General features: G+C 44.3%; 1 long non-coding RNA gene across 1 annotated transcript; it reads right to left on the reverse strand.

Moving 5' to 3' along the window:
- Positions 1 to 3488: 3488 nt before the first annotated feature.
- LOC142769302 (uncharacterized) lies at positions 3489 to 21384 on the reverse strand. The gene is made up of 2 exons (XR_012885758.1): positions 20780 to 21384; positions 3489 to 3790 (listed from the first exon to the last, which is right to left on the reverse strand). It is a non-coding gene; the product is annotated as an uncharacterized LOC142769302 (long non-coding RNA).
- Positions 21385 to 21771: the final 387 nt, after the last annotated feature.

Here is a 21771-nt window from a genome sequence, read left to right on the forward strand (position 1 = left end):
CGGTCAACGTCAACAACCGCATCAATAAAGTATGCAGAAGAGCGTAATGTGTGAAGACATAATGCAATCTTTACTAATTGGTAATATGACAAATTACTGGGAAAGGGCATTAGCTCCTGGTTGCATTGTTATGAAGCTTTAAGCGGCCGATGCTACGCCCACAACTCTCATTTTCTTGCGGAAAAGTTGAGATGTGTTTAAGAAAGCACAGTCTGGGGGGCAAATTAGTGGTCGCAATCCGGCTATCGCGTTGCGCCTTTCAAAACATGCTCACCATGTTTTAGGCCGTTATTCACACTAAGAACTGAAAGATACGGCGACAAATTTGTCCCTAGTGAATGGTTCCCCATGATGTACCGTGGCGCGAACAAGGTTACTGCAGTATGCTAAGACCTGAAAGTAGCATTGCTTGTATTCTAAGTTTACTCTATAAAGAGCAGCCGTCATATTCGTACAAAACCACGCTGGCTTGTTAGCTATGTCTTCATCCTTGTAATGCACTTGATAACGTATTACGCCAGAACATGACATTTAATTTGTAATTTTATGTTGGCGTTGATTGTTCTTGCGTTTCCCATTCGGCTTCATGCACCTTTTCTCAACACCGGTTGTAATGTGCGCGTATTGACCAGGTGTTTTTTTACAACGTTATGTTGTCCAGCTAATAAAGACTGACATTAGAAACTTGAGAGTGAAAGCTGCCTATGGCTAGGAGAAACGAAAAGCTGTTTGGCATTGGTGCCACGAGCGGTATCTATACAATTTACTATCAGTTACGTCAATCTTATCCCGACTGCGGCGGCTGCATTTCCGATGGAGGCGGAAATGTTGTTGGCCCATGTGCTCAGATTTGGGTGCACGTTAAAGAACCCCAGGTGGTCGAAATTTCCGGAGCCCTCCACTACGGCGTCTCTCATAATCATATGGTGGTTTTGGGACGTTAAACTCCACATATCTATCTATCTACCTAAGTCAATCTTAGGGTTGTGTTCGAACACGCGCGCCATTGGCTGCGTCGTGAGAGACGTCGACCATCCCGTTGCAGCCGGAGGGCCAATCACGCGAGCACAAGTTTCTACTGAGACCTTCAACATGTTTGAATCATGGGGAACGTACTTCCCCACGTCCAGTTTGTTAAGAAATTCGTTTTGGCTCTTCCTTACAAAGTTCTTTAGGAAATGCAGTGATTGAAATACAAAGACAACTGATATTCTCTTGGGAACAGTTTCTGACCTAAATATTGCAAAGCCGCATTGCGAAAACAGTCCTGTAAACAGCTGGTAGTACTTTTGACAATGAATATGCATGAAAACTGTGTTGAACAAAAAGGACCAGTAGCTGTAGCTTCATTTATGGTTTTGCTTTTGCGGTCATTGTAAAATGACTTGATATGGAGTGATTGGAATGCAGCCAGCAACTTTTGAATCTTAATTAGGTTACTATTCTAAATATTCGATTGGCAGGCCTCTCACATTGCGCCGTACACCATGTCATCATGTGGAACATTTGATTGCTAATCTAATCACATTTCTTGAACAAAATACTTGTTAGACGGTCATGGTTTTAGAAACTGGTTTATATGTTAAACACAACTTATTCTTTTTTAAAGAATTTTTTGCATCTTGCACTGATTATGACGTTGATTGCGTTGTCGTCGACTTGAAAGAAAGTCCTCCGTACCGTATGATACCATTTACTTTTTTATTTTTTTAAATTCAAAACTGTGAGACAAACATTTCATTAGGAGCAAAATTACGCAAGAAATGTATAGGAAAGCACGAACAACAAAAGCGCGCACTCACAAAAAAATTTTAAGGGGGAACTCGAAGTGAAGCTCGTCCTATGTTTGTGTTTTTCACGCACGTTCGCTCATTAGATTACCGAATCAACAAACTGACTGTCCTTCGAAACGTTTTCAATGAAATAATTGTTTTTTATTCAATTGTACATGACACGCAGCTCGAAATGGTCAAAATTTTGGCGATTGTAGTCACATCTCGTCAGCAATGTCCTGAGAAGCTATTTGCATTGCATCCCCATTTACGCTATTTTGTTAATTAATATTTTCTTAGGCATTGCAACACATCTTCACGCTTGTTTTCAAACTCAGCCTTATCTCACCCTCATTACTTGTTAGCACTCAGGCTCAAGATTGTCAATATTCACTAAAGCAATAAAATGAAGGTCACTCAAACACCAGCACACTGTACTAACCGCGCTCACACCAATAGCCTGCCAATTTTCTATTTTTATGTAAAACTCACAACATAATTTGTCTTGTAAAAACCCATAACATACCAGATCACTAACGCGAATGACACTTTCGGGATTTTCAAATGGGACATTCTTTGCGATGTCTTTCCCGTAATGCTATGAGGTGCGCGGGGCGCATATGCCCCCATGACTAAATGACGTGTATTTAATGAACTGCCTCGTCAATGAGCGTTTAACTTGCATATTCGACTGGTTGGCTTTAACAAACATTATATTTAGGTTGGTGCCACTGCCTTACAAACCTTACCAGAAGCTCCGTTGTGACACTAGGTCAGCGGTTTTCACTCGACAAAGTACTGCCACGAGTAGGAAGCTCGACAGTAGTTTCTTTATCAGCATATTAACAACCAAAGGAAAATCAGTGGCTGAATCATCGATTCTAGCATTTGATTCAGTGATGAAGCGGCTTGAGACCGATGCCTGTATGTACAATGAAACAACTTGTGTTTCATTTAGAATCAGTGTACGTGAACGCGGATGGTGCAGTCTGCCTCGGCAATTGGCACAAGAAAAAAATTGAATGATGCTTTTTTATTTTATTCTGTGCGTTCGTGAGCTATACTTCGTTTTTCTTTATTGGCCTGAATTTCTTTCCATGTAGGAGGTTGGCTTAAAAGTGAAGATACCGCGTAAATTGAAGGACAGCCTTCGTCTTTGTGGTGCTTGTCACTTACGTTTGTCATACGATCACACCACGACGCACGAACTTTAGAGTATACCCCGCTGGCGAAACAACCGTGAGTGCAGCATGAGCGTAGCATGGAAAACACGTTGTACAGGATATGCATGTCGCAATTTGACAGGATATGCATGTCGCGAAATGTTGTGTGTATAACTTGCTACCCTAGTTTCTTGAATGTTGTATTTTATTCCATGCTATGATACTCATTTTGCGTGTTCAAAATAAGCCTATTCAGAGCATCGATCACTGGTGGTCGATTTCAAATGGCGTGGTATAGTAAATTTAAACGGTATCAGAAAGCGATATTTTTGTTAACAAAAAAAGCACGTGTATACTTATGACATGTCTTGTGTCGGTTTGTTAGGTCTCCGTGAAAAGCAACAATGCCCATTAGCATTGTTCATACTCCACATCTGAGGTCTTTACCCTCAGCTCTTAAGTTTATTTTTCAGGCACTCGCGTTTTTCAAGCTTCCTGCTCAGGTGGTGAACAACTGGCGCGTATGAAAAGTTATAAGAGCAATGATAGCACCTTTTGTAGTCTGTGAAGTGTTTCTTTATTCACAATATCAAGTTGTGCCGTATAGTGCACTCGAAAAAGCAGCTGGCTAACATGCCGATAAGCTCTCAGATTTGCCACAACATAACATTAGCAAACATACATGACGGAGCAGTGAACTGTGTGAATGTCCTATCCTTGTCTATTAGCCGGCCGCACAAGGCAATGTGGCAGTTTGGAGTGGTCTGCCACGCAGCACAAGATGATGGGACAACGGATGTAGTAGCAGCAAGTGCAATTGGCACCACACGCCTGTCCTGCTTGCAATCCATTGCACTAGTTAAGAAAAGAAAAGAAAAGCAGTAGCATTCAATAAATGTACTGTTGCTTTCAAATTATCAAATAACTGCTTGCCCTTATTAATAAATAGGGGCAAGCAGTTTTTCGCAAGCTCCAGATCAATAGCACGGTTACTCAAAAAATTATCACATCATAACAAAGGAGTGAATAATTATGCGTGTGAAAAGCTCCGGCGGTTCACCGGAAAAACCATGCGTCTTCCGTGAACTTTTCTCAGTACATCATCAAAGGTGGTTAGAACAGTGTGTGTGTTCGCTATTCCCGCAAGCCATGAGGCACGCAGTGGCAGAAGGCGAAAACTTCGTACGGAGTTCCAAACAGTCGAAATACCTTGAGTACCGTATCGGCTGCAGCTGTGGTCGGTGAGATGGAGCCGGCCGTAAAGAAAACATAAAGCGAGAATGAACGGCCAAGCAGTTCTGCTCTGTTTCTCAGTGCATGTGAGCACGATTGAAAGAAGGCGCTATTTGTTCCCATGCATTTTCTTCGGAGGCCAAGGACAGAAGCCATATAGCGCGCAGGATTGGCAATCTTCGCATCGGCAAGGCTGGGACGCCGACAATGACCGTTTGCTGACGACGTTTCGAGCGGGAGGATTTGTTCGTTCCAGTTGAGACACTAGTGTAAACTTTTAAACGAGAATCCCTAACATGACCATTGTCCCTAGTGACTGTACATGTCGCGATGCTACTCGAAGTATGTAATCATTTCACATTGCGAAGACTCGGTGAGCCAGATGCATTCAGTTATTATTGAAGTATACTGAAATTTGTGTGTTGAGCGGAATACATGTATTTAATCCTCTGGGCACACAGTCGACTATTTACGGCACGTCTCATGCTGCAGTTCAAGCACATGTTCGACCTGTGAGTGGTTTCAGCGACGTTACTCGTTTTTCCCACTACACCTGGAGACAACCCGGAAGGCATACAAGGCACACTTTACAGCACAACGCCCGCGCACCTCAAACGAGTGTGGGAAGTTCAAACGTTTACCGCTCAATTACCAGCAAGTCCGGTGAAAGTATCACTGTAAATTTGGCACTTATTGAAAGGGCAGGTAATCTCTTGCGTGGCGCGGGCGTATTGCAGTGCAAGCAGACGCTTCATGCATGAGTACAGATTCGTCTTCCAATCACAGATGGAAGCGTCTATACGATGGTGGTAATTCACTGAGCCATTAGTACCGTATTGGCTGCCGCTTTGGGTGGTAATTTGGAGCCACTCATAAAAAAAAGTCACAGCATATCTACAGAGGGAATGATGATGAGTGGGGCGGAGCGTTCGTTTGTCCCTCCGCCCCTCCGCTCAGTCCATCCGTGCATGTTTCCTTGCGTCCGATCGCGTTCGATAATGCCGACGGGACGTCCGTAACGCCGACGAGACGCCAGCCAAGAAAACTGAGCATGAGTGTCTTTAAGGTGCCCGCCACTATGCTTGGTCCATGCCCCAGCAACTTCTGTTGGATTACCGCGTAAGGCGGTAATCCAGCAGATTGAGGGAGCCATTCCTTCTCCACGTACCTTAGCACAGCCCACGCAGCACAGTCGATGGGAGAGTAGCAGTACGGCGCCATCTAATATATCTTAAATCAAATGCACTCTGGGTGTACTTCAAGAGACGGCACCGTCCACTATAGTTTTTGAGATACTGCCTTATTTTCTTTCTCATCTCTTCTCTTCCCAATTACGCGTGACGCATGACAAGGTAAGGCAAAGAGGAGCTTCGCCCCTACAAAACGAACGGCCAAGCAGTTCTGCTGTGTTGTAGCTGCAGTGCGCGTCTGCGCTATAGAAAGATGACACGGACGAATCTGTAGTGCACGCCGCCACTTCGTGGATGAGAACAAATATGTCTCCCAATCACGCATGAGCTCTCCATATGACGTTGGTATTACACTTAGCCTGTTTATTCGAACAATAGGCGACATTGGCACCACCCTCGCGGCATATTTACTCGCCTTTGCAACTGGAGAAAAACCAAGGGTATATCTAATTTCTACTGACGTGTACCATGTATTATTACCTAGTAGAGTATTATTACCTCGAATTATAGCAGCTGGGAGGACGGGAGCGGCTGCGTCAGCAGCACGGGTAAGTGAGCTCTGCACATATATACCTATAACTTTAGCAAATTTGGTTCTGGGAGGATCAGAGAGGTGTCTATTTGTTCTTGAAGTTACAAGGAGTTCATCCGCTACAAATACTGTTATTACAAATGAAAACTTCAAATTTTAGGAGCGGAAAACAGTGTGAATTTGTGAAAACAACAACAGTCGGACCTTGTGTTTTTTTACGATCGCTTGTAGCTTCGTTAATATTCTACCGGGAAACTTTTTACTTACAAAGTTGAAAGTCCTTAGGATAGACCTGACGCTGCTGTAGTTTGATCAGGCTAGGTTAATTTTTTCAAGAGTTATTCCGCAATCAAAATGAAGCCTATTCACTAAAAAGAATAAACTGGTAATATCACCTCGTCAGCGCATTTAACTTTTGTCCGCTTAATATAATAATAAACAGCACCCCATAGGCTACCAGGCGGCCCAACTTAATACACTCTAGGCCCTTAATTATTGTGGTAATCAGCAAAGTGCTCATTTCATTAAAACAATTTTTCAAAAGGAGCTACAAACGCCACCGAAAAATAGCTATTACCCTCTTTTAGAACACAACAGTCCGGTTTTTTCCTTGTAAAAATAATTTTGATAGCTTAAGGTAACCGGAAGATACAGAGTTAGAAAGAATTTAACGAGAACTGCTAATAAACATGTGGCGCCCGCGTCTTCTCTCGCCCTCGCTCAGAGGAGGAGGGTGGCTCACTGCTCGGGAGAAAGGTACGCCGGTCAGATGAAAATCTTGAACCATGTTTTTTTTCCCTTACGATCGCTTATAACTTTTGTAATAACTTACCGGGAAACTTCTAACTGATACAGTGCAAAGCCCTAGTTGTAGACCTGTCGCTGCTCAAGTTTCTTCAAGATAGGAGTAATAGTACTGGATTTATTTCGTGACCAAAATTAAGCCTAATCACTAAAAAGATTAATTTGGTAACATCACCTCACAAACGAATTTAAATTGTGTCCGCTTAATATATTAATAAACAGCACCCCATAGGTTAACCGGAGCCCCAACTCTGTACTCTCTAGTCCCTTAAATAAGGGGGTAATCAGCAGAAATCTCACTTCATTAAAACATTTTTTATAAAAATAACTAGAAATTTGACTGATACACCACTGAAACCTACCTTTAGAACATAAAAATCCGCTTCTACTTGTGAAAAAAGTATTTCGATAGCTTAAGCCAACTAGAAGGTATGCAGTTAGAAAGAATTTAAAGAGAAACGCTAATATGATAAAGCGGCGATAGCGTAGTGGTTAGAGCATCCGGCTCGCATGCAAGAGGTCTGTGGTTCAAATCCCGGTGCCGCGCAGTTCCCAACCGGATTAAAAAAATCCGCGTGTTGATGGAACTGCATTAAGAGGCCTGGGGTGCGGCCTCACCGGTAACCACCACCGGGAACGCACTCCCTCACCAGAGCAGGATTGGCCACCCTGGTGCAGTATCTGGCCACTACCTCCCACATGCATACGTCAAATAACTCGCGGCCCTCAGTCCCCAGCAGCTGCGAAGCAACTGAGCACGGCGGCAGTCAGATCTGCAACGCAGCAGAGGGTGCTAAGAATCTCTGGATCCGGACAGGCCGCCATTGGAACCTGAACTTGGCAACGTTTAACGCTAGAACCTTATCTAGTGAGGGAAGTGTAGCTGTACTATTCGAGGAGCTAGAAAGTGTTAAATGGGATATAATAGGGCTCATAAAGGTTAGGAGGACAGATGAGGCCTATACGGTGCTACAGAATGGGCACGACTTTTGCTATCGGGGATTGGCAGACAGAAGAGAACTGGGAGTGGAGTTCCTAATTCACAGAAACATAGCTGGCAGCATAGAGGAATACTATAGCATTAACGAAAGGGTGGTAGGTATCGTAATTAAACTGAATAAAAGATACAAGATGAAGGTCGAACAGGCTTACGCGCCTACATCCATCCATGATGACGCTTCAGTTGAAAGCTTCTATGAAGACGTGGAATCGGCAATGAGTAAGGTAAAAACACAGTATACTTTAGTGATGGGCGACTTTAATGCAAAGGTAGGAAACAAGCAGGCTGAAGACCAGGCAGTAGGAGATTATGACATCGGTACAAGAAACACCAGAGGAGAGCTACTAGTAGAATTCGCAGAACGCAATAATTTACGGATTTTGAATACCTTCTACCGAATTCGAGAAAAACGCAAGTGGACATGGAGGAGCCCCAATGGCGAAAATAAGAACGATATAGACTTTATAATGAGTGCACACTCAGGAATCGTGCAGGATGTGGAAGTGGTTGGCAAGGTACGATGCAGTGACCATAGAATGGTACGGTCTCGAATTCGCCTAGACTTGAAGAAGGAACGACAGAAACTGATACGCAAAAAGCCAATCAATGAGCTAGCACTAAGAGGAAAAGTACAGGAATTCAGAATGTCGCTGCAGAACAGGTACTCGGCTCTTAGTGAGGAAACCAACCTTAGCCTATATACAATGAATGATAATCTGACGAGTATCATTACGGAGTGTGCAGTGGAAGTTGGAGGCAGGGTAGTTAGACAGGACACTGGCAAGCTTTCCCAGGAAACGAAGAACCTAATTAAGAAGCCTCAAATCATGAAAGTGTCAAGTACCACAGACTATATATAGAACTGGCAGAGCTTTCGAAGTTGACTAATAGACGTAAGGTATGCGATGTCATCATCATCATCATCAGCCTGACTACGTCCACTGAAGGACAAAGGCCTCTCCCATGTTGCGCCAGTTAACCCGGTCCTGTGCTTGCTGCTGCCAATTTATACCCGCAAACTTCTTAATCTCATCTGCCCACCTAACCTTCTGTCTCCCCCTAAACAGCTTCTCTTCTCTGGGAATCCAGTCAGTATGCGATGTAAGAAGGTATAACATGGAGATAATTGAACACGCTCTGAAAAACGGAGGAAGTGTCAAAGCATTGAAGAGGAAACTTGGGATAGGCAAAAGTCGGATGTATGCACTAAGGGACAAAGAAGGCAAAATAACTACAAATATGGATAGGATGGTTAAAATAGCGGAGGAGTTTTACAGAGATCTGTACAGTAGCCAAGACAACCAAGACCTTAATACTATAAGAACTAGCAGTATCCAGATGACACCCCACCAGTAATGATAGAAGAAGTCAGAAAAGCTTTGAAGAGCATGCAAAGAGGCAAAGCTGCTGGTGAGGATTAGGTAACATCAGATCTGCTGAAAGATGGAGGACAGACTGTGTTAGAAAAACTAGCTACCCTGTTTACGAGGTGTCTCCTTGCAGGAAGAGTACCAAAGTCTTGGAAGAACGCTAACATCATCTTAATACATAAGAAAGGAGATGACAAGGACTTGAAGAATTACTGGCCGATCAGCTTGCTCTCTGTAGTATACAAGCTATTTACAAAGGTAATTGCTAACAGAGTAAAGAAAACATTAGAATTCAATCAACCAAAAGAACAAGCAGGATTTCGAACAGGCTACTCAACAATTGACCACATTCATACTATCAATCTGGTAATAGAGAAATGCTCAGAGTATAACCAACCACTATACATAGCCTTCATAGATTACGAGAAGGCATTTTATTCAGTAGAAATATCAGCCGTCATGCAGACACTGCGGAATCAGGGCGTAGATGAAGTATATTTAAACATTCTGGAAGAAATCTACAGGGGAGTCAACTGCTACCATAGTGCTTCATAAAGAAAGCAGCAGAATACCAATCAAGAAGGGTGTAAGGCAGGGGGACACAATCTCCCCAATGCTATTTACCGCGTGCTCACAGGAGGTTTTCAGAAGCCTAGAATGGGAACAGTTAGGGATAAGAGTTAACGGAGAATACCTTTGTAACCTGCGCTTCGCCGATGACATTGCATTGCTGAGTAACTCAGGGGACAAATTGCAACTCATGATTACGGAGTTAGACAAGGAGAGCAGAAAGGTGGGTCTTAAAATTAATCTGCAGAAAACGAAAGTAATGTGCAAGAACCTCGGAAAGGAGCAGCGCTTCGAGATAGGTAATAGTGCACTTGAAGTTGTTAAAGACTATGTTTACTTAGGGCAGGTAATAACCGCAGAGTCGAACCACGAGATTAAAGTAACTAGAAGAATAAGAATGGGGTTGAGCACATTCGGCAAGCACTCTCAAATTGTGACAGGTAGATTGCAACTATCCCTCAAGAGGAAGGTATATAACAGCTGTATCTTGCCGGTACTTAGCTACGGAGCAGAAACTTGGAGACATACAAAGAGGGTTCAGCTTAAATTGAGGACGACGCAGCGAGCAATGGAAAGAAAAATGGTAGGTGTAACCTTAAGAGACAAGAAGAGAGCAGAGTGGATTAGGGAACAAACGGGGGTTAAGGATATCATAGTTGAAATAAAGAAGAGGAAATGGACATGGGCCGGGCATGTAGCGCGTAGACAGGATAACCGCTGGTCATTAAGGGTAACTAGCTGGATTCCCAGAGAAGGGAAGCGGGTTAGGGGGAGACAGAAGGTTAGGTGGGCAGATGAGATTAAGAAGTTTGCGGGTATAAATTGGCAGCAGCAAGCAAAGGACCGGGTTAACTGGCGGAACATGGGAGAGGCCTTTGTCCTGCAGTGGACGTAGTCAGGAAGATGATGATGATGATGATGATGATGATGATGACCTCGAATTTCATAATGCATATTTTTCGATTTTGACGACGTCTGTGTCATAAGCATTTATTATTTTGTTCTCTTACAAAAAAACTGTGTCTTGCAGATGCTACGTTCGGTGTGCAACGTTTTTACCACTCTAAATTTGACACTAATTTCATTCCTACTTTTCTCCCGCTTTATTAAAAGCATTGTGACTTTGTTTCTTATGTCTAAAACACTATTAGGCACAAAAAGACACACACAGCCCACGTTTTCTTTATTTTTCAGATATCTCATGCAAAACAAAGATCACGGCTGAAGGAGCTGTCCCAGGCAAGGCTTCACCGACGTACTCAATTGTCATAAAGAGTGTGATAGTTTGACTGCATACCACAGAACTTATCGTGCACAACTTATGTGAACACCTCATAGAACTCGACTGCTGACACATTATTTGGAAAATCATTTTGAGCTTATTAACAGCATCACGAGATATATAGTAAATATTGTTCTCACAAAGTACGGTTGTTCTAGCTTTAGCAGCATGAATATCAATGACGTGTTCACCATAGCTGTAGACAACCGTGCTCATAGGCTACGATTTCACCTATGGCATAGTCATCACTCTCAACGCTTGTTACCATACCAAGCAAGGACCTTCTGAAATCATCATGTCATGATTAGAACAAGGGTGCTTGTGTAAGATAGCTGTCACAGGGGAGATTTCACTGACGTAAGGAACACTCGGGCACACTGGTTTAATTTGACTGCATAACACACAACTTATCGTGCTGATCTAAGGTAAACACCTCAAAGAATATGATGTCTGAAACATTACTCCTAAAATCTTGTTGAGTTTATACACAACATCATTAGACATATAATAAACATTTTCTTTACAAAGTACGGTGGTTCTGGCTTTATCAGCTTAAATTGTGATGACGTGTTCACCATGCATGTGGTCATCCAGCACATCAGCCATGATTACATATATGGGCATATAACTACTTCTTAATGTATTACAGAATGAATCCAGCAAATAAATTACGAAAAGGAAACCGGAATCAAAGACTGGAAATTCGGGTCCTGCCAGTTATATCATGGTAAATTGGCTGCTTCATAATTTATTACACTTCCACCTACTGCTTTTTTCTACAGTGCTCGACATCACATTAAAGGCTGAACTGCCATCCCTCGATGGCAATGGCTTTGATAAAAGGTTTTTTGAAGACATAACTAACACAGAATTGGAAACTATGGTATATTTTTGTACAGTTTTGCTTTCTGTGCTTCATGTTCAGAACATTCGCATGCAGGTTCGCTGGTTTGACGGGGAGCGAGTTAGAGTCAAATGAATTGAAGTAACGTTGGTAGAGAATCCCGTCTTTGACTGGGAACAATTGTAGAGACGTGTCTTGAAGCAACCTCTCTCTCAAGCTTGTCTATGACAGCTTGTACAGAAATGTCTCGGCATTCTCTGTTCCCAAGGTTGAGTAGCTGCGACACAAAAAAAAACATCTGCCATCGTGTCAGTATGGGCGGCTTATTTCACAGGGTAGCGGGATAAACAATCCGCACCTTGATGCGACCACACTGTTTTATATGTTGCGACACATTTGTGTTCGTGTACACCTAGAGCAAAACGAGTGAGGCATCCTTTGGGATCTATGGAGATAGGTCGGCCATCAGAGCACGTTGTTATCGGTGACGACATAAAATCGGCGCCCGTAAAAGTATGAACGAAACTTGGCGACTGTCCGCAAAAGAGTGAGGCACTGGTTCTCCGTGATTAAATAGTCATGCTTTGACGTAGATAGCAGCCTGCTTAAATAAGCTAAGTCCGCGTTGGGGTTTTAATAACATTGCTCCTATTTAGTGCCAACTAGCGTCAGTGAGAACCTTGGTTGAAGCTGATGGATAAAAATGAGCTAAAATTGGCGGTGTTGTAAGCAGAAAAGTGAACTGGGAAAAGTTAGGCTAGATCAGCGCCCCAGGAAAACGGGGCGTCCCTCTTCAGGAGCTTTGGGAGTGGGCGCGCAATGGTTGCGAAGTCTTCAACAAAGCGTCAGAAACAGGAGCACAACAATAGAGAACTGCAAACCCCCTTTATGAAATTCAGAACTCGCAAACGCGTAACGACGCGAATTATATCGGGATCCAGGCATGCCCCAGCGATATCAATCAGATGGCCATTTACGGTTATTTGGCATCGAGTGAAGTGGAATTTCTAAAAGTTCATTTTAGGTCCGGTTCGACAGAAAACGTCTACAAGTGCTAACAGACGATGGAACATTAATGTCCTATAGATAACATGAGCAAGAGAGATAGAAGAAGCAACGCCGGGAGGTTTGGTACTGGCAACATAAGCAAATAAACCACTAGAATCACTGCAGCATTCTTTTGAAAGTGCACCATGGCCGGTGCGTTACATAGAGCGAAAAACATCACCTTAAAGTAATAGACAGTTAGGAGTGACGAATGCAGTCTCTTCGCGGTTCATGTCGTCGACGGCTATCCGCGAATCGCCGGAAAAAAAAGGTCCATAGCAAAAAAATAAGTGTCATCATAAAGCCCGTCTAAGGCGTCGTTGATTCTGGGCAACGGGTTAACGTCTTTCTTCGTAATTTTGTTGCGATGCCAATAATCTACACAAAAGCCCTACGTTCTATCTGTCCTTTTGACCAGGATGACGGTAGAAACCCAAGGGCTGCACGAGGGCCATAAAATGTCTTATGCATGCACCTTTTCTACTTTTTTGTATTACTGAACGCTCGTACGCGGAAACACGGTATGAACGTCAGTGAGTGGGAGTCGTATAGCCATTATTGAGGTCATGAGTAACTAAAGTCGTTCAGCTGAAGAACGTTCTGGCGAAGTCGCAAATGTCACGGTACGACTCTAGAACGTGACGGAGAGCTTCAGCTTCATCTGCAGTAAGATCAGACGGCACCACGCATTTAAGGTGGACGCCCCATGAAAAAGGCGTAGTTATACTACGGTCTTGGCTGCAGCAATCATCCACAGTGATGAAGGGCTCAACAGTAAGGGCTTGTGGGGCACTGGTTTCAGTTAGGCAGATATCTTGAGGAAATCGTGTGCGGCAATGTCATGTGTAAGCATCACGAATTCATGTAATCACCGTCACTTGCAGGTGGCGTGGAGATTGGGTCGGCGTGTGTAACAGACGTGTGCGGAAAACTTAACAAATCTATGCAGCAATAGCGCCTTTGAATTGGGTCAGTCGGATCAGGAATTAGAGGCATCTTAATGTCAAAAGAGATGGCTGAACAGTCCATAAAGGCCTAGTGAGCGGTTAGAAAATCCATGTCTAGAATGAGATCATGAGAGAAATTTTCGATAATGGTTAAAAGAACAACAGTGCTTTTATATGCCATAGTCGCACGGGCAGAGCACCTCCAATAATCGGGGCAGTTCCGCCGTTCGGGGACCCGTATACTACTGTGTTCAGAGCGGGCGTGGCAATAATTGAAATCAGCTACAAACAGCATCACTCACGATGGATGCGTGCACCCCGCTATCTATTAACTTGCTCATAAGTAGATTGTCTAAAGTAATGTCTAAAAGATTCGAGGTGGTCGGTAACGTTAAACAAAAATTTTTTCCAGAAGTCGTCGTCGATGCAATTGCATCTTCTGAAGCGGCCCTGCCTAGGTTTCTGGCAAGAGGCACTGCAAATAGGTCGGAGAGTCAAGAGAGCATTTCAGGGGTGAACGAGATCGACGGCGAACAGGAGATGGTGAGTGGGTGTAGCGAAGTCTCGTCATAGACACGGCAGCATCAGGGAATGTGGTCGGCATAGGGGAATCAATGCTGAGGGTAAACGGTAGACAGAAGTGGCCTGGGCAGGGAATGGGGGGAGGCCCAATGTGTGTTGGCAGAGCCCAATGGTCGCGGCATTGGTGAGCGGTATGAATGACGCAACGGCAGTTGTAACATATAGACTTGTCATTTTTTGTACGCCAATCGGACGCATTGCGTTCTCGAGAATAGTTGGAACCATAGTGAGGAGCGGAGGGGCGATCACAAAAGGCTGGGCAGAGTAGATGGCTGGAACGTGGTGTAGGCTAACGTTCAATATTAATATTGAGGAACGACATCTTGTATCAAAGAGGTCGTGGTCGGTGAAGGCTCAGGTGTCGAGATATTGTGGCTACTGGTTTGGCTGCCTCAACGTCTCGACGATTGATACAGGTGATGTTGTCATATTGGGGGACCTGGTGGAAAGCATCATCGCAGGAAGAAGTGGCCGCAGTGTTCAGCAGGCGCGTGATGCCGTCGGTGACGCAGTGGGCTTTAGCGTGTTGTAGGCGGTGGCACTCCGTCATAATTGTGTGGATGCTCGTGACATTATTGAACTTCAGCAGGTTAAAAAGATTGTGAGCAATCCATTTTAGAACGTGATTAACTTTCTTGTCTTTCGACATGATCTTGTTGGCCTTGCTATAAAGGGCGAACAAGTCAAAAATATTTGGTAATGCAGAAGCAGTCGTCAACGTAGCAAACGAGTATCTTGGCGTAGGGGGAAAAGTTGTCAAGCGCTTTTTCAGTTACCTTCATGACCGAATTTGCCTTACTAAAAAGAGAGAAGCCTCCATGGCGCTCCGTGTATCTGCTTGTAGCAAAATTCTTGTAACTCATACAAGTGCACTATTTACAAAGGTGTGCACTCCGCGAGCGTTTCGTCTGCAGGCAGGGCATCTCTACATGGTGCTACGGCCAAATCAACAGAAACTGGCGTAAAGAGTGATTTGAGGTCGAAGTACGTCCTCACGTCGTTTTCATTAGCAGGAATGTGCGGCTCTTTTTCACCGAAAGCTGAGGAATTGACAATGTGTGAAGATGCTTTTTTTTTCTTTTGCCGAGTGAACTTAACACTCCGTGTGAGTGACCTGAAAGTCAGTCAAGCGGTTACATCAAGAAGTTCACGATAGGCCGTAGCGGAATGTCTGGATTGTTTACATTTGGTACACCGTAAAGTAGATTCATTAGTTAACAAGAGGCGTTAGTAAAGGTGTTTCTGTTGAGTCGGTATTAGTTGAAAAATCTGTGAGAGCAGTTTCTGCAGTTCCCACAGAACTTTTTACTTTTGCACTGTGGGATGTCCAAGTTGCTTAAGGCACTCAGAAGGATGACACGTCCCGCACTCTCGTATTTCATAGCCATATCTAGATTTAGTAATGCCGCATATAGCAAAGATTGACGATAAGGCTTCGTACATATCCATAAATCTAGACGTGCATGGCATATCGATGTCTAAATCTTATTTGATATGTGCTAAATATTGTATCTGCAGTGTGTCAAGACCTTAACGTTTAGCTCTTTTCTTACAAATTGTAACCAATCATAGTTCTAAGTTGCAAATTGATGGATAGAAGTATTACATTTCTTGATTATTTTTGTGTTAATATGCGTACTTGTTCTACGTATATTAAATGAATTTGGAGAGCAAAACGATCTGTCGAATATTAGTAAAGCAAAATTTCAAACACACGAATACAGCACTCTTACTGCCACACGCTGTGTTGGGCGCATTCACACGGGAGAAAGAAAGTCAAAACAAAATCACCAGATTGGCAGGGAAACCACAACCGCATGCGTCGAGAATGTTCACATTCGTTCTGCCCTTATCGCCACCGCTGCCGTCGCTATATTGAGAAATACTTCAATTTCGCTTGCATTCTGAGCACTAACTTCAAACCCAATCTCTAGTTATTCACACAAAGTATTGAAAAAACAGCTCACATCTTTTCAAACATAATTTTTGGAGCCAAGCCAGCAGGAACGACACGAGCGAATGCACCGACAGCTGCTGCAGCGGATTCAGCTGGCTGTGTACAAACCAGAACCACGTCGGAGAATGCCGCTTCGCTGCTGCTGCACCGTCTAATTCCAGAGTTTTCGGTGAATATAGTCCAAACCAGGCTCTCGTTGAACGGGTCCTCGTCGAGGCCGTGAAGCTCCGTCGTGCTGCACGAGGAGTTTGTGATTTGACCTGACATGAGCCACTTTTAACGCCTTTGCCTCCTTGTTGAATCTGTAGCAGGCTGGTTGGATTGGTATGTGGGGTTTAAGTTCCAAAACCAGCACATGAGTATGAAAGACGCTGTAGTGGAGGGCTCCGGAAATTTCCACCACCTGGGGTTCTGCAACATGCACCCAAATCTGAGCACACTGGCCTACAACATTTCCGCCTCCATCGGAAATTCACCTGCCGCAGCCGGGATTCCATCGTGTGACCTGCGGGTCAGCAGCCGAGTACCTTGGCCACTACACCACATCGGCCATTGGTGTAAACATGTATGCGGTCAAAGTACCTTTCGTCCAACAGACACGAAGTCAATTGCTTCAGGGCTAGCGTTGACACGCGTGCCTTTTTAATGATTCCAGGAACTGATAAGCGCACGTAAGTTTGACGAAGACTTCATAGCGAAGCTGCTGGATGCATCGCCAGTTTGAAGCCAGGCGGCAGTATGTCCTGATGTTTTGTCACAATACCGCAGTACGAAGAATGGGGCCTCCGAGTTGTCAAACACGCTAAATGATGTGACGGTGTCCACTAATTCCAACAGCTCTACAGGAGCAGTGGTTGTTCCATCTGAAATTGTGTTGCTTCAGTACAAGTTTTCTCACACCACGACGTCGACGGCAGCAGAGCTCGCAGCACTTCAAGGTGCAGTAAAGTACATTCTTCGACAGCAACCTAACCAATGGGCCATCTTTTGCGACTCCAGGTCAGCCTTACATTCACTACGGTTTGTTATGCAGCACGGGTTACACGAACAATCAGTATATCAGATAAGGCGCGACTACCACGAAGCGCTCAATAAAGGTCACAATATTGTATTTCAGTGGTTGACGAGTCATTGCAGAATCGTCGGCAATGACCACGCGGATGAAGCTGCTCGATCGGCTCATGACCAAGACCAGCGCACGCCCATACCACTCTTGAGAACGGACGCTGCAAGGCTACTACAATCACTTGCTCGCCGTATATCTCTCCTACAATGGAATACGCAGGGTTTCTCTAACACGCACCTGTATTTGATCGACCCAAACTTGCAACTTCGTTTGCCATCCGGGCTCCCACGATGCGCTGAAACTTTACTGTGTCGCATGAGTTTGGGCGTAGCATTTACGAACTCGTACTCTCGTCTCCTTGGAATGGCGAGCACTTCGGCATGCAACATTTGCGCCTGCGAGGAAACGCTTGAGCACATTCTATGTCATTGCCCAGCATACCAGACCGAACGACGTATTATGGAAGCCAAGCTCTGTCAGCCGGATTCATGGCCGCTTACAGAAGAGAAGATCCTGGGACCTTGGCCGACGGCTTCCCATACGCGCAAAGCCACGAAAGCCCTCTTGTACATTTAAGGAGCACCAGACTTTACGACCGCTTGTCAAAGAACTGTGCGAGACCGTGCTGTGTAGTCTCGAGCTTATTCATGCTTCTCTTTTTTACTGCTCTTCTTTTCTATCTCTTTCCGTTCTATTATTCTCCTTTTCCCCCACCCCAAGTGTAGGGTAGCCAACCGAGCCAAGCTTGGTTAACCTCCCTGCATTTCCTCTCTATTTATCTCTCTCTCTCTCTCACACCACCTCGGCGGGGCCTGTGGCAGACTGATTAGATCATGTGGTTTGCTCTAACACAGCCAAATCCGTAAAGCAGAATTTGAATCCGCTTTCGCTAGGCGGGGAAATCGGTCACGGACCAATTCTTGCGTGCCCACTGCGTGTCGTGGCTCTCCAGCCGCTTGGGCGGCCCCGCCGCGGTGGTCTAGTGGCTAAGGTACTCGGCTGCTGACCCGAAGGTCGCGGGTTCGTATCCCGGCTGCGGTGGCTGCATTTACGATGGAGGCTGAAATGTTGTTGGCCCATGTGCTCAGATTTGGGTGCACGTTAAAGAACCCCAGATGGTCAAAATTTCCGGAGCCCTCCACTGCGGCGTCTCTCATAATCATATGGTGGTTTTGGTAAACCCCACATATCACCCCGCCGCGGTGTTCTAGTGGCTAAGGCATTCGGCTGCTGACCCGCAGGTCGCGGATTCGTATCCCGGCTGCGGCGGCTGCATTTACGATGGAGGTTGAAATGTTGTAGGCCCATGTGCTCAGATTTGGGTGCACGTAAAAGAACCCCAGGTGGTCGAAATTTTCGGAGCCCTCCTCTACGGCGTCTCTCATAATCATATGGTGGTTTTGGTAAACCCTACTTATCACCCCACCGTGGTGATCTAGTGGCTAAGGTGTTCGGCTGCTGACCCGCAGGTCGCGGATTCCTATCCCGGCTGCGGCGGCTGCATTTCCGATGGAGGCGGAAATGTTGTAGGCCCGTGTGCTCAGATTTGGGTGCACGTTAAAGAACCCCAGGTGGTCGAAATTTCTGGAGCCCTCCACTACGGCGTCTCTCATAATCAAATGTGAATTTGGGACGTTAAACCCCACATATCAATCAATCAATCAAATCAATCAGCTGCTTGGGCGGTGAAATGAGCGAGTTTTTGAAGTGTTTCGCCACTTTCGTTCTCTTTGAAGCCAACTGTGAACGCGCCCTTAGTAAGCGAGGAAACGCGTAAAAAGAAAGTACAGCTGGCGAGGCGACCTTGAGATTCCCAAATTCAACACCAGAATGCAAGAAATTTTTATGGCGTATTTTTGGTCCAACGTAGCTTCCAATAGACAAAGAAAAAGTACAACTTGACCCGTTGGTGCCATACACTGGGCATACGAAGTGTTATAGATTTCTCACAAAAATAAGAAAAGTTCATCTTAAAATTTTCTACGTTGCGAGCACAAAATTTGGCAAGAAATTGAGAAACGCAGCTTCAAATCTGACTTTTTTTGATTAATAATGAATTTAAGCTACTGAAACATAAGACAATAAAGTTCTCTTTGTGAAGTTTGTCGATCTGAACCAAGTCATTGTTCCTCTTCGGTGTCTTTTAGGCAGACATCGTCTAAGATATGCCAATTAACTGTTTTTTCTTGTTGACACTTTGTCCCATTTGTATAAGAACTAGCCTCCGGTTTGTTAAACTTACAAATGTATAATAGTACGAAAAGAGCAAATGCAACCATCAACGCGCGCTGTTTTGCAATGGTCTAGATAGAACGCGGCGTCACGTCAAGGGTGTTCGAAGTGTTGGGTAGTGTCTCGCCACCAGCAGCCTCTTTCCCTTGTTTTTGTTACGCTGAGTGGAAAAGTACACCTATACTATAAAGAGCCAAAAGTGTTTAATAATGATAGGTATTAAAGAGGCGGGATGTGTAAGTTGTTTTTCAAGTGTTTACTGCATGTACTAAGTATACTTTTATTATTACGTACCGGGACCTCAACATAAATTTCGGTGGCGGCGCCTTGCAACAGCGCGTGGTAGTAGCCTACCGCCGAGGTCACTCGAGTAATCCACATTGTCGACGTCATGTTTAAGCACATTGCTCGGTCAGCATGCGTTCTCCTTGTCCTTTCCTTGATTGTGGTCTCCACGCAGTGTGCCTCACTTACTAGCTGATGAGCGAGACGGTAGCCCTGTGTCAGGTTCACGCTGATTGTGCCCTAACTCATTAAACCAGTCCGTGCTAAGATCTAGCTACTTCAACACACGTTTCTAAGACTGCAATAATAAGTCGTGTCAGGCAATATCGAGCTAATGGAAACCAAGCTAAGCAAGCCAACACTTACTACAAGCCTGCTGAGGAAAATAGCGCGAAAAGGACTTATCTTGTTCTTATACTGTTCTTGGACTTATATTGTTCCTTATGTTTGTGTTACTTAGCTAAACAATGTTAGTCTTGCTAACTGAAATAAACTGGAATTTTCCATGTAATAAGTATTGCTTATTTATAATGAGGTAATGTTAGTCTTGCTAACTGAAATAAACTGGAATTTTCCTATCTCCACATGGTGATCTCGCTGGCAAATGACAAACCGCTTTCATCTTCAACTACTCAACTAGTTTAAATAGACATTGGGTATCCCTTTTACAACTACCGCACAATGCCTCACATACGTTTTTGTGCCATGTGTCTTATTTGTGTACTGTTTTTTTTTCACTCGCATATTGCGCGCTTCTCACAGTCTTCTTGTTATGTCCGACATAGAGCTTTCTCGAAGGAAACTCACGTTCTGTAATATATCAGACCACACTGCATAGCACCCTGCCTGTGCCCCGGTATCGTCGGTAACACTTACTACATATACTGCGTATGTAGCACTTACAGTTGGGAGGCAAGCTGAATGAGGTTGTGCTCTAGGAGGGCTTGGGCGTCCACCACTGTAAGAAGTAACGTATTTTCACGAAACATCAGGTGGCTCACTTTCAAGTAGGAATATTACAAACAGTTAAAAGGAAATGAGTGCATGCATTGCTTAAAGACAAGGTGCTAAATACGATCTAACACAAGAAAGAAAATTTAAGGAAGATAGAAGACAGCAGTGAACAGAAAAAAAAATGCCTTTCAGGTGGAATGCAATGAGAGCCTTCGTTTAGAGATGAGGACTTATCTGCATCAGGCCAGCAGCACCCTTCCTTATCGATGCGCTGAGATTCGCTGCCCTGAGCAAGGCGAGTGCTCATGCCAAAACGTCAGCAGCAGTGACATTTTGTGTTAACAAGCACTACCACCAATGTATTGAAAACATGAGAGCGTTTGACACATTTTTATTATGATCTCTTAGCAACGACGTGATCTCAGCTCGTATCAGTCACATGCATAATTATCAAGACCTGAATAACTTTTCTTACAGCATAGAGACCACACAAGCTTCTTGACAGAGTAATATAGTTTTTTGCCCGTAATTATTGACAATATACAATATTTTCAAACATCCCAGAATCTAATAAAAACGAGCTAGCGGTTAGCCGTAGTTAACTGACGATCACCTGAGCAAATGTTTTCGCATAAGGGTAAATGCAATTTCTCAGAGAATGCATTACAGGAAACCTAAATATAATATTTATTGTCGGCTCTGTGAAATAGTGTATAATAGTGGGTGATCACTGAAAGAATGTCACTCCATGGGGCAGTCTTATGAATTGCATGATGGTACAAAATCTGTCACAGGTTCTCACTTAGAAAAAAAAATGTGCTTCTAAAACAGTTTTCGCTCAATTTATCCAGGAAAGTGGCGCTTAAGCCTACGGAGTTTGCACCGAATATCTTTATTGCGGACTGTACAAAGGGCCCACGATGCAGCGTTTAACAATCGCC

Source organism: Rhipicephalus microplus, chromosome 8 (assembly GCF_043290135.1).
Source record: "Rhipicephalus microplus isolate Deutch F79 chromosome 8, USDA_Rmic, whole genome shotgun sequence".
Lineage (NCBI taxonomy): Eukaryota > Metazoa > Arthropoda > Arachnida > Ixodida > Ixodidae > Rhipicephalus > Rhipicephalus microplus.